This window comes from Balaenoptera ricei, chromosome 4 (assembly GCF_028023285.1).
Source record: "Balaenoptera ricei isolate mBalRic1 chromosome 4, mBalRic1.hap2, whole genome shotgun sequence".
NCBI lineage: Eukaryota > Metazoa > Chordata > Mammalia > Artiodactyla > Balaenopteridae > Balaenoptera > Balaenoptera ricei.
The window spans coordinates 108,837,377-108,849,880 of record NC_082642.1 but is presented as its reverse complement, the minus strand read 5'-3'; the positions used below and the strand labels follow the sequence as shown (position 1 = coordinate 108,849,880).

At 39.6% G+C, this 12,504-nt stretch overlaps 1 pseudogene; it reads right to left on the bottom strand.

The window, feature by feature from the left end:
- Positions 1–6,749: 6,749 nt before the first annotated feature.
- LOC132365458 (small ribosomal subunit protein uS19-like) lies at positions 6,750–11,499 on the bottom strand (annotated as a pseudogene).
- Between the last annotated feature and the right edge of the window lie 1,005 nt (positions 11,500–12,504).

Genomic DNA, 12,504 nt, shown 5'->3' with positions numbered 1-12,504 from the left:
GGTTCATATAATTGCTCTCTCTATATGCTCACATAATTACATGCCAATACTTTTCCCCAAATTAGAAATTATATTCAGGCTAGATATTCCGCTGACACCACATTTCTCACCAAATGTCAGAGTCTCTTAAAAAATATTCTTAGCTCAAAAGGCCTAATTAGGTTTTCAGTAATTCATGTCATTGGTCATTTGGACAATCATACTAATCAGCAAGCACTCAGGTATCCAGGCAGTAAATCGGAATATAAATCTAAAAGATCACAGGCAACATCCTGAAAGATATCCGAAAAGTTTTCTCACTGCTTTCATTAACCTTTTCCTTGTGTTTTCACATTTCAGGCACAAGTTCTGCAGACATAAAACTGCTCAGCAGGAAGGTTCAATGTAAGGAGAGGAAAATATGGATAGGACTATATAAATAACAAATAATTGGGAGGGCGTTATTAAACAGACCTACATATACATATACCCTCACCAAATCCTTCACAGATCCAGCAGACCTGACTATCCACCACATCCTAGATGAAGTCATGGTGGCGATGGTGTGAAGGGAGAGATGGTTACTTTGCTTTTTGTGTTCCCCAAATGGCACAGGGCATTCTTGAGGGACAGATGTACTTTTTGGCTTAATGGAAAAATTATAGTCTTTAAAATCAAGCAGACCCTGAATGGACTCCTAAATGAATGTGGATCTGTAACTTATTAGCAGTAAGGCCTGGAGCACAACACCAAACCCCTGAGCCTCAGTTACCTCCTTTGTAAAATGGCAGGAATACTAATTACATTGGAGCCTGTTGTCCTTTAAAGAATAAAATGCACATGTTAAGAAGAAAATGACTCCGTGTGGACTATTGAGTGCAAACTGGAGATTTCTGCAGGGCAGGGAAGCCCAGTTCAATGGAGTGTAGGTTACAAAGATGGAGGCAGTAAGCAAAGAAATAGATATGTTTTTAAAATATGAAAACAACGAGCAGCATCTCTTCCCACATTGGGAAAACAAAGTCTCTGAGAACTGCTGACTTGCTGGTGGTATCTGGTCCAATAGATTAGCTCTTGGGCAAATGCTGGCCTACCTGTTTGTAGTTATTCTTGGAAATGGTCTCCACACATACAGAATTGTCCTCATTCTAGCTTAAAGTCAGGTCTGTGCCGCTGTCAGCAGGCTCAATGGCAATGTCAAGGTTTGACATAGGCAAAAGGACCGCAGCACCTGCTGTATAGGAGATATTGGATGTATGTGCGCTCATCTCACTTTGTCCTTGTCTACTGCAGTTTACAGCAATATGGACTTAGGTGACCCAGTATAGCTAAGATTGATGGAGTGAAGTTTGGGGTGACATCAAGTCTTCCAATTCAATCAGGTTAGTTACTTGCTTCCTTTGTTTCTTAGTCTGTTGCAACTGTGACCCACTATGCTATGTTGGAGGGAAAAAAATTAAATAATCAGAAGAGACAGGTTTAAATATCCTCCAAGGCCAGAGACCTTGAAGCCTACCTCCCTAAGCCTTTTCCCGCCCCCTTTCCCCTACTCCAAGTCCAGAGTCGAAGCTACAGATACAAAGCAAGGGTGTGGTGAGAATGGGGAAAAAAGCATTCACACTGCACTTCTGTGCTCAAGCTTTAGTCAGAGCAAAATGGAAAATGAAAGCCTTACTTCACAATGAAGATTGCATTGTTGATTAATACCTTGGAGTGGACACTTGCTTGCTGAATTGAGACTATGTTGTGTGATTTCAAGTAATTACAAAACTGTCTATTATCTCTCAGTGAACCAAAAAGCCATGAGTCCTGCCCAAGTTTCCAACCAGGGGTAAGGAACTCAAAAAGAAAACTCTTTTCTGCTGGAGTGTCTTGTTCTTTAGACTGAAAGTCATTGAATGGACGCTACAGCAACCAAACAATTGCTAATCTTGCCCCATTATTACTTGTATACCTAGGCTTAACAGAGGAAAAATGGTCACCTGCACTGTGCAGTCCAAAAGTGGCAGCGGTTAGGCTGCCGAAAGAAATTAGGCAATTGATAAGAACCGCATTAGTGGTCATTTTTTTCTTATTCTTCCTTCCTCTTTCTCCTCTTTCGCAAGTCTACGCATACACCAAAAACACGATGCCACAAATGATCTGATCACCACTGCAACTAAAGAGATGAGCTTTCTAGTGCACACAATTACAAATTCGAATTTGTAAACAAATCCATCTTTTGTTGTGTCCAGATAGGTAACTTGTAAACAGCCTTACAGAAGCCTCCCAAGTACTGCCAGTGATAGTGGATTTAAAGAATTAGAGGTCATTGATTCTAAATTAGTGTATGGTCTGATTAGAGAGCCCATTGCAATGCAATTCATCCTTTAAAGGAACTTTTCCCAAATTAAGATAACATGTGGTTAGAGTATCATTTCCTTGAACTTCCTCTGCATCTCAGGCAGCTAATAATTAACATGCAAGGACAATCATTCCAAGTGCAACATTTAATACCACTGACATGTCCCTCCCTTAGAAGCTAGCAATTTTAATTCCTTTATTACTAATTTAATTAATGCAAACTACTATATGTGGCTATGAAGGAACAGAGGCAAATCAAAGTTAACCCATTGATTCATTTAAATTTAAATTGCTGAAGATGATATGCTCTTTAGCCTGTGATGGCAAGCAAAGGAAAAAATATTTCCTGTACAAAATAATAGATTTGTTCCTATATGAAGAGTCCAAGGAAATATTTCAAATTCAAAATGACTGTGTGCATTTGGGATGATATATATTCTCCATGGATTTAAGGGAGGAAAAATAAAATTCCTAACACACATGAACAACAGTAAAGTAACTCCAAAGGTAACTTAGTTAACCAAGAACTCATGTGCTAAATGAGAGGGTCATCTAGGCTGCAGACAACACCGTAGAGAAATGTAACCAAGATAATTTTATAAACCTCATTTGCGTTTCATTTTCCATGCTGTTACCTTTTTTGCATTTCACTGATCATCATTTTAGGCAGAAGTTTTTCTTCTTCACCTTGAAGAATACATGACATTCTGTAGAAATATCTCCATCTGTATTTTGATTTTAACGAGTAACACACACATACAAATATGCACACATACACAATTTATTCATGTAATATGCAAATAAAGAATTTGAAGATCAGGAAAGTAATTTCTGAAGAGTCTAAATTGATAGTAGGAAAAAACACGTTTTTATTTTGACTTTGTTGACTTACTTGTGATTGTCCACAGCTAAAATGTTTTTCGTAAGACTTCTCTTCCTTAAGACTAAAATCAAAATGGATAAGGGTGTCATCCTTATTTTATTTCCTAAGGACTTCCAAGCACCTATACTAATGTCTAGTTCGTGACAGACGTTGAATAAATACGAGCAAGAAAGAAGGAAGGGAATACGGGGAGAAGGTAGGGAGAGAAGGAGACTGCCCCTGAGCCCACAGGCAGTAAGAAACTGAAGAAGAGAATTTAAACCCAGGCAGCCTCCCAGCTAGCTACTCTAATTCTGTCTCCACATCGCATAATGTTTAAGCAGATATGTTATTTTTAACTACTATATTTAGCGATCCTAAGGCCTGCATTTTTCTTTGTCACATTTTAACACCTCTGTAATCAAGATACAAGTTATGCCCAATGACGCCTTATTTTGCCTGGCACCAATCATGACATAGTTGTCATTTTTTAAGAAAATATGAAAATTTCAGCCTCAAAACTTGCAAAATTAAATTTCAGTACCTTGGAGGAAAATCAGAAACACTCTTTTACCCCGTAGGATATAAACAATTGCAGGAGGAGGTGGGAAGGACATGAAAAAAATGGGTTAAGTTCCAAATGGAACTCAAAAGTAGACTACCTCTATATCATGGCAAAACTGACTTAAGAGCCCAACACCAGTGGACTTTGACTATATCTTGGCTCTTGATGGCACAAAGAAAAATATGTGGAAGAACAGAGACCTTGCTGACTGAATTGAAAAGCAATGTGAAAAAGTCATGAATGGTAAGAAGTTTTAGGAATTCTTAGCCAACATAGTTTGCTAATATTGTCAATTTTATGTATGATAAAAGTGATATATGATTCAAAATAAATGTCTAAATAATACCATAGGGATTCCTTCAATAGGTAGCAAATAAAAATTCTAAATGATAAAACACGGTATTTTATTTTAATTGATGGCATTTTTCTTGGTACATGAAATAATTGTGAGTCTTGCAATTGATGGCATCTTGAATCAATGAAATATAGTATGTGATAAATAAGTAAGCCAAGGACAAATCACAAAGACTGATTTGCATTAGCTAGAGAGGTATAAGCAGTACTTTCTTCAATGAATTTTCTATTCTACAGTCAAGAAAGCGATGATGTTGAACCTTTGAACCCTTCTTTGTTCGTAAGTGTCGAGTGTCCTTGGGCAAGTTATTTAACCTTTCATAAGCCCCAGGTTCTTCATTTGTAAAACAATGAAAATAATGCCTCTCATAAAAGATTGTGGTGAGAAATAAATGAGCACAAGAAGCCCAGTGTCTGGTCCCTAGAAAGCATTCACAAGTGACTGCCATTATTTTTATTTGTTTTTGTCTTCTCACTTCTCAGTCAAGACATTCAAGGTCTTCAGAAAGCAGCTCAATGCCTGTTATTTCCCACAGGAACTGCTTGCTGCTCCTTTGTTCCTGTGGTTTGATCCCTGCTTTTAATGCTTTCCTCTCAGCCCTCCCTCCTTCTGTCAAACTTCAAAGTTCTGCTTACCATTCCAAATTCAACTCATTTGTCACTCTGTACTCCCTGTAAGCAGGTGGTTAAATGTGGATGCTTGAGTAGATTTAGTTGCAATTATCTAGGCAAACATCTCTTATAGGTTGTAATATGTAGTTCCTTTTGTATCACATCAGGATGCACGCGCCTGGTAGTCTCACTTTTTAAAAAAATTGTGGTAAATATACATAACATGAAATGTACCAGCACAACCATTATTAAGTGTACAGTTCAGTAGTATTTATTCATTCACATTGTTATGCAACCATCAACACTATCCATCCCTACAACATTTTTCATCTCGTGAAACTAAAACTTTAAAACTATTAAAATATAACTCCCCACTCTCCCTTCCCCCAGGCCCTGGCTACCACCATTATACTTTCTGTCTTTATGATTTTGATTATCCTAAGTACAAGAGGAATCATACAATATTTGTCTTTTTGTGACTGGATTATTTCACTTAGCATTATATCCTCAAGTTTTATCCATCTTGTAGCAGAATTCCTTCCTTTTTAAGTATGAATAGTATTCCATTGCGTGTATATACTGCAATTTGCTCATCCATTCATCCTTCAGTGGACACTTAAGTTGCTTCCACATTTTAGCTATTGTGAATAATGCTGCTATGAACACGGGTGTACAGATATCTCTTCAAGACCCTGATTTCAATTTTTGGGGGGTTTATATCCAGAAGTGGGATTGCTGCATCATATGGTAATTTTATTTTTAAATTTTTGAGTAACTGCCACACTGTTTTCCACAACAGTTGTATCATTTTACATGCCAACCAATAGTGCACAAGGGTAGCAACTTTTCCACATCATTACCAACACTTAAGTGTTAGTCTCACTTTAATGATGATTAGATTTGGGGATGCAGGGTACTTCTTATGAAGTTCCCTATTAACCTTAACAAATGGTTGAATATCCATTAATGATCTTTTCCCAGTTCCATTGGTAACCTAGAGGTTGCAAATAATGATTTTCTAATTCTATCATTCTTTCAGCATGTATTAGAAAAGATTCTTCTATAAAGAACTTCACACATGAATTACTTAGTTACCCTAAAATAAAGTGTGTACAGGAAAAGAAGAACAGATGTCAGTTTTTAGAGAAATGACATTGGGTCTTATGAACTCCAAATGGTAACCAAGGAATATTTTTTTCTTAAGACTATTAATGAGCTAATGGGTTTTTATATATTGTGTGTGTTTCAATCTATGGTTGGCATTATTATTATTTTTTTTTTCTGATGCTCACATTATCTTATTTTAGACCATTGGGGAGAGTCCTTTCCATTTGGTTTCTGTTTTCTCTTGATATGAGTACATTGGTCTAGATAAATTCCTTATTTCCTGTTTCAATAAGATGTCTCAGGTTCATCTTCCCATTATCTGCCCCAGGTCTGGCTATAAACAGTTGTTTCACGAAGAGTCCTAGAATATTTTAGTGGAAAATTATTTACAAACCACACAACTTCTCATTGCTACTAGGCCTTTTCTGTGGACAGAGTCAGGAAATGTAGGGGTTTTTTTAAGAGAAAAAAAATGTTTCCAATTCAAATTTAAGACTGTAGGTTTATATTTAACTTGTTTTACTTTATATGTGTATCTTTTCTCCGTTTTCTCATGATGAAAACTCCTCCCTTAACTACCTTAATGTAATTACCTAGTTTTATCTTAAACACACCTTTTGTAGTTTTAAAATAACAATGTATTTACTACTAAAAGTAATCACCTGAAGTTATTTTTTTAACCTGAAGTAACTTTCATCTCTGTGTGGTTACATAATCAACAATTGAGTTCATTTGTTTTTTAATAAGAAATTAAAGTATTTGATTTTTTGTCATTCTGATATGTAAGCTAGATATTTTAACTTACTGTTAATGTGATGTCCCTAATTTTGAGCAACATTAAGTATCTTTTGTATTTCTTTTTATGTGAAACAGTCACAGAACACTTTTTTTTTTTTTGAGAAGGCTGTTCCTTTATTGGCTTTCAGGCTACTTGAGGGGGAAGAAGCACGGGAAGTGGGTGGTCCTGATGCCGGGCCCACCGTACTTCACAGGCCTGTAGGTGGTGGAGAACTCGCTCAGGTAGGGGCCCATCATCTCAGGCTTGATTTCCACCTGGCTGAAGCTCTTGCAGTTGTAGACGCCCCTCCCATGCTACGCACCATCTCAGGCAGGACCATTATGACCCTCAGGTGCAGCTCTACCACGTCGGGCTTCTCGTGGGCGGCGCCTCTGTCTCGGTCTTGCGCAGCCGCTTTAGCCGGGAGTAGGCTTCCTCCGCAGGCTGGTTCCGCAGCCCCGCGGCCCCGCGGCCCCGCGGCCCGAGCTGCTGGTAGGACTTGGCCAAGCAGGTGGTCGAGGTTCACGCCAAGGTAGGTGAACTTGCGGAAGGTCTGCTTCTTCTGCTCATTTTATTCTTGGGTTGTTGGCTTTTTCTTCTAAATTTTAGATACCCTTTATATTTTAGGGATATTGTATTAGCCAAGAGTCTCGAGAAGCAAAACCAATAGGAGAGAGAGAGAAAGAGAGACTCTGCCTTAGTTTAAGGAATTGGTTCGCATGATTGTTGGGACTTGCAAGTCTGAAATCTGTGGAGCAGGCTGGAAATTCCAGGCAGCGCTGTTGTTACAGTGTTCAGTTCAAAGTCTGCAGTCTGGAAGTCTGCTGGCTGGAAACTTAGGCAAGGTTTTTATGCTGCGGTCTTGAGGCTAAATTGCCACTTTGAGAAACCTGTCTTTGCTTTTAAGGCCTTCAGCTGATTAGTCTCCACGCACAGTATGGAAACTGACCTGCTTTACTCGTCTACTGATTTCAGTGTTCATCACATCTAAAAATACCTTCACAGCAACGTCAAGACTGGCGTTTGATAAACAATTGGACATCATAGCCTAGCCAAGTTGACACGTAAAATTAATCATCACAGATACTAAGGATGTTTTCCTCAAGTGGTCAACTCTCCTTTAACATTATCTAAGCTCAAATCTTATGCATAATAAGTATTCAAATATTTGTTGAGTTAAATTGATAGCTAGTTACAGATATTAGCCATTTTTATGGAACCTTAGATGCCCAGTGAGAATTATTAAACTTAATTGGAGTCTTCTGTGCACTTCAATTGGAATATTAATTTATGTGAAGGTTATGAATAAATAACTTTGCATTAATTTTTTAATCATAGGACTGCAGTTAAGTGAAAACGTTTACATATTCACAGAAACATTGGGTTTCTTTAAGAAATATCTGCCACAAGATATTTCCACAAAAGCAAACAATCTCTTAATTCTCAAATCTGCAGATATGTGGTTCTTCTATGGTGAATGAAAACATTTGAAAATCTGATAAAGAATTCCCACAAAATAGTCCATTTATGTGAATTTTGTCTCCCTGGAGCCGCACTCAAGCCCCTTTTTCTCCTAGGAAATTTTTTTTTTTTCCTACTCTTTCATGCAAGTGGTCCCCACTAGCATTTTAAATTCCCTGCCTCCTGGCCACAGGGATGTTCTGATCAAGACAGAATGATCAGTGTCCTTTCCTGAGACTTCTTAACTTGGGAAGAGAGAGAACCAGTTCCTCTCTAGTATGGGTGATGTAATCGTCTGAATCCATGCCCCTCAATGTGTTTTCAAGAAGCTGGTCACCTGTGTAAAAGTGACTATGTTAAATAGAAGCTAGGTTCGCCTCTTGGTGGGTGTTGAGGCGAAAGACAAAACCAAGCCAAAGATCGGGAGAAGGAAGGATTTATCATTACCTGCAGCAAGTAAGGAGAACACCAGGGGTCTTTGCCAAAGCAGTGTCTCCCCGAACTGCAAAATTGGGGAAGTTCTAAGCTAAGGGAACATGCATACTCATGAAGGGGCTTGAGCAGAGAAGAATTCACCATAGCACTGGGGCAAAGGTTGCCAGTGTCCAGGCTTTAGTTGATTGAAGTCAGGAGGGTCAACGTCATCATTCCATCCTCCAGCTGGGTGGGGGGCTTAGTTCCTGCAGAACTCAGACTTGTATCAGATCGTTAGGTAGATCCCTTAAGGAGGAACTAGGACTCTTTTATTGCTGAACTATTGTTTCTTGACTGCTTTTACTTCTTTCGTTCCTGCATTCCCTTACTTCCCTTAAGAACATTAGTTACTGAGACCTGTTCTAGGGCAAGCATAATGGCCAGGCTTAGATCACAAAACAGTTTAGGCCAAAATGGCTTATGTCAAGAAAGTCATGCCTGGTTGTCTTTCTCCAGGATCCCTCACCCTATCTGCTTACAGATAATGCCCATCTGAAGAAGAAACAGAACCTCTAGGTGGAGCACCTTGGCTGTATTCCAAGCCCTGATTCCACCTGTTCCCAAGCTACCCAGGCTTCTACCTGTACTTTCTTGGTAGAATAAGCTGGTATGGGTTCAGTTTCTGTCACAACCCAGAGAGTCCTAACATACACAGATGCCCAGAAGTTTTGCACATTGTTTTCAGGGTATTCATGGGCTTCCTGAAGAAGCCCATCTTTGAACCTTTATCCACGATCCTCAAATATGAACCTCTGTTCAAAGCTATTCTTCAGTTCTGTGAACATTACTCTCTATATGATATTTACCCAGGAAAACACTAATTATCAAACTCTTTCACCTGGTAGCTTTCATGCACTTAATTAATCACATTCAACTCTCATAACCACAATTCAGTCAAGTAGACATCTTCATCCTTGTTTTATACCTAAAGACACTGAGGCTGGAAAGGTTAAATAACATTTTCTAAAGTGGTACAGCTAAACTAAATGTAGTGTTTTGTCTCAAGTCTGGAGTTTTTCTCCTATACTAAAGTTGCTTTTAAGCATTATTGACTTTGTTTTAAATTGTTTTAAGTTACAACTTTGAAATTTGTCTTGAAAAATATATATATAACTGAATTGGAACAGCAAAGTAAGCACTCTTGGCAATATAAAAATGTTAATAATGGAAAGATGTATAAAATATGATTTTAAAAGAAAGTTTTAGATTGCTTATTTCCATATTCACCTCACCTCAATTTTTAAATAAATAAGCTGTGATGAATAACTCTAGCCTTCTAAAGCATGCTGAAATCACAAAGTCCTTAGGAGAAAAGAGCCATCGTAATAAAAGTGTCATTATAAATAATTAGAAATATCTATCACACATCCACCTTCAAAGGTTTGTAGAAAACAACTGGCATGTAACCGACCTGGATTAATCTTGCACTTCAGTTTAGTTTCTAGAGAATCTAGTTATCCCCGGGAGAGTGAAACTCGCAGAAGAAAACTGTGTGAACAAAGCCCACGACTATGTGGGAGGGCTTGGGTTTTCTCCTAAACGCAAACACATGAATCCGCCCTTGCAAGTTTGAATTTTAAAAATAATTGAGACGGCGGGGCAATTATGCTCCCCATTGTCTCGGGGTGGAACAGCCTGCTCTTCCGAAGGAGGGACGGATCCACCATAGAGATAAACAAGCCCCTGCCTGGCCTCTGCGCACCTCCCCTGCCATTCCCAGCCCTTCTCTGGTCAAACAAGAGATTTTCCTTTTGATCAGGCAATATCCACGAAAGACAAATCAGAAAATTTAAGAAGGACTGAGTAAAAAGAGACACCAGGAGGACTGTGGCTTAGCTGTGGCTTTATTGTAGCTGCTGTCCTAGATTTTGTCCTCTCTGCGAAGCAATCCCACAGCATCTACCTTCCCTTGGTTTACAGAAGGCTTCTGTGCTCCTTTGTGACTGGAAGACATAGTCTCAGTGTTCTCAGCAGAGTTTTGAGGTTGTTCAGCATGTCTGTGATTCACAAGGCCTCCTGAGTGCCCTGGATCTGGTTAACTACCAATTCCCTTACTCCAGGAATGAATATTTTCTGTGCTAACAGAATACTTGCCAGCTCAAAATGAGCTCTCCTTGAGTAGAGGGCGCTGTGGTGTGACATCTTCCAGCTAACCTTTACTCTCAGGCTCCTCTCAGGCTTCTAAGCAGTTGGTGGAGGGAGCAGCCAAGAAGGAGGCCCATCTTCTCCTTCCTTTGTCATCCCTCACTGAACCTAATCAGGTGCTTTGAGCCCAGTGGGAGCCCAGGAAATGTTCTTATCTGTCAGGCTGCCTGTGGTCTCACAGAAGGTGGAACCATAGTGTCACTTCTTCCTAGGAAGGCGCCATCCTTCCCAAGCCATCACCAAACACTGAAGCTTTGGGATTATACAGCTGGAGGCATTGCTGCAGCTACTTGCTCACAGATTGCTTCTCTCAAGTTGTGACAGGGCTGAGTTGAAATGGGCAAGAGGTTCAGAGTAAGTTTTTAACAAGGGGGATTAAGAAGATAGACTGTGGGGCTTCCCTGGTGGTGCAGTGGTTGAGAATCTGCCTGCCAATGCAGGGGACACGGGTTCGAGCCCTGGTCTGGGAAGATCCCACATGCTGCGGAGCAACTGGGCCCGTGAGCCACAATTACTGAGCCTGCGTGTCTGGAGCCTGTGCTCCGCAACAAGAGAGGCCGCGATAGTGAGAGGCCCGCGCACCGCGATGAAGAGTGGCCCCGGCTGGCCGCAACTCGAGAAAGCCCTCGCACAGAAACGAAGACCCAACACAGCCATAAATAAAAAATAAATAAATAAATTTAAATAGCACTTGGCAAAAAAAAAAAAAAAAAAAGTAGACTGAGCAAATATGTTGAAAAAGAAAGACCCATTAAAAAGTTGAGTATCAACTACGTGCTAGGCATTTTCCTTTCATGCATTCACTTCAGCATCAACCATTCTTTACCAGAATGCATTCTCTCCATTTCACAATTGAGAGAAGTGAGGCTTAACTAATATAGGTCCCATACAGGGAGATAATAAGGACTGTATCATACTGTAGAGCCCTTGCCTCCAAGATTACTCTGCCTCTTTGCAGAAGGGCTAGTACAGGAGTCACATTAGTATTCACTTCGAATCTCATGGCCAACTTCTAGGTGCCAAATAGAATGGGAAAGGATTCTGGAAAGAGATAAAGAAGTCATACAACAGCTTAACTCTAGAGAATGGCTAGAAATTTCCTGGGAGAAAAGTTGCAAAACAAACTTAGGAATATAATTGGCTTTCAAGATAAACATATAAACTGGGGCATTGTAGGTGGGCAGTTATAATGAATGGGCTTTTCAGTGCTTTGTAAGCATGCAAAGTTGCTGGAAATGGGATAGTTAAGGATGTGATCACTCTTGTATCCATCCGGGACCAAATTCTGAATAGTTTGGCCACATTGGTTCACACACTGTATTAGGGATTTTCGCTCCTCCAGAGAAATGGTCAGCTGACTATGGGCAATAAAGCATCACTATCTGCTAACAGCATGTTCCAGGGGGCACTTGTGTGGCAGTCAACAGCAGCTGCTGCTCAGAAAGAGATAACAGGTTTCCATCAATCACTCAGTGTTGGAAGGAATATGGGGCGTACAACCCACTTCTTCCCGTGCTGAATCCTCATGTCTGGAGTGGAGACTCTCACAGGAAATGTTTAGGAGGAAATCTCAGAAGACATTGACGTGTATCAATCACCACCTACTTCCTAGTTATTATACATTAATTCCTTACAACAATCCTGAGGTAAATGTTACTGCTCCATTTTACAGAGGAAGAAGTGGAGATTCAGGGAAGTTGAGTAAATAAGCCAAACTCTCGGTTGTTAGTAAGTGGTTTCAACCCAGGCTGATGTGATTCCAAGATCAGCTCTTTACATTATATCACAACTGACTCATTATGCATAATTGTTAATACCTAGATT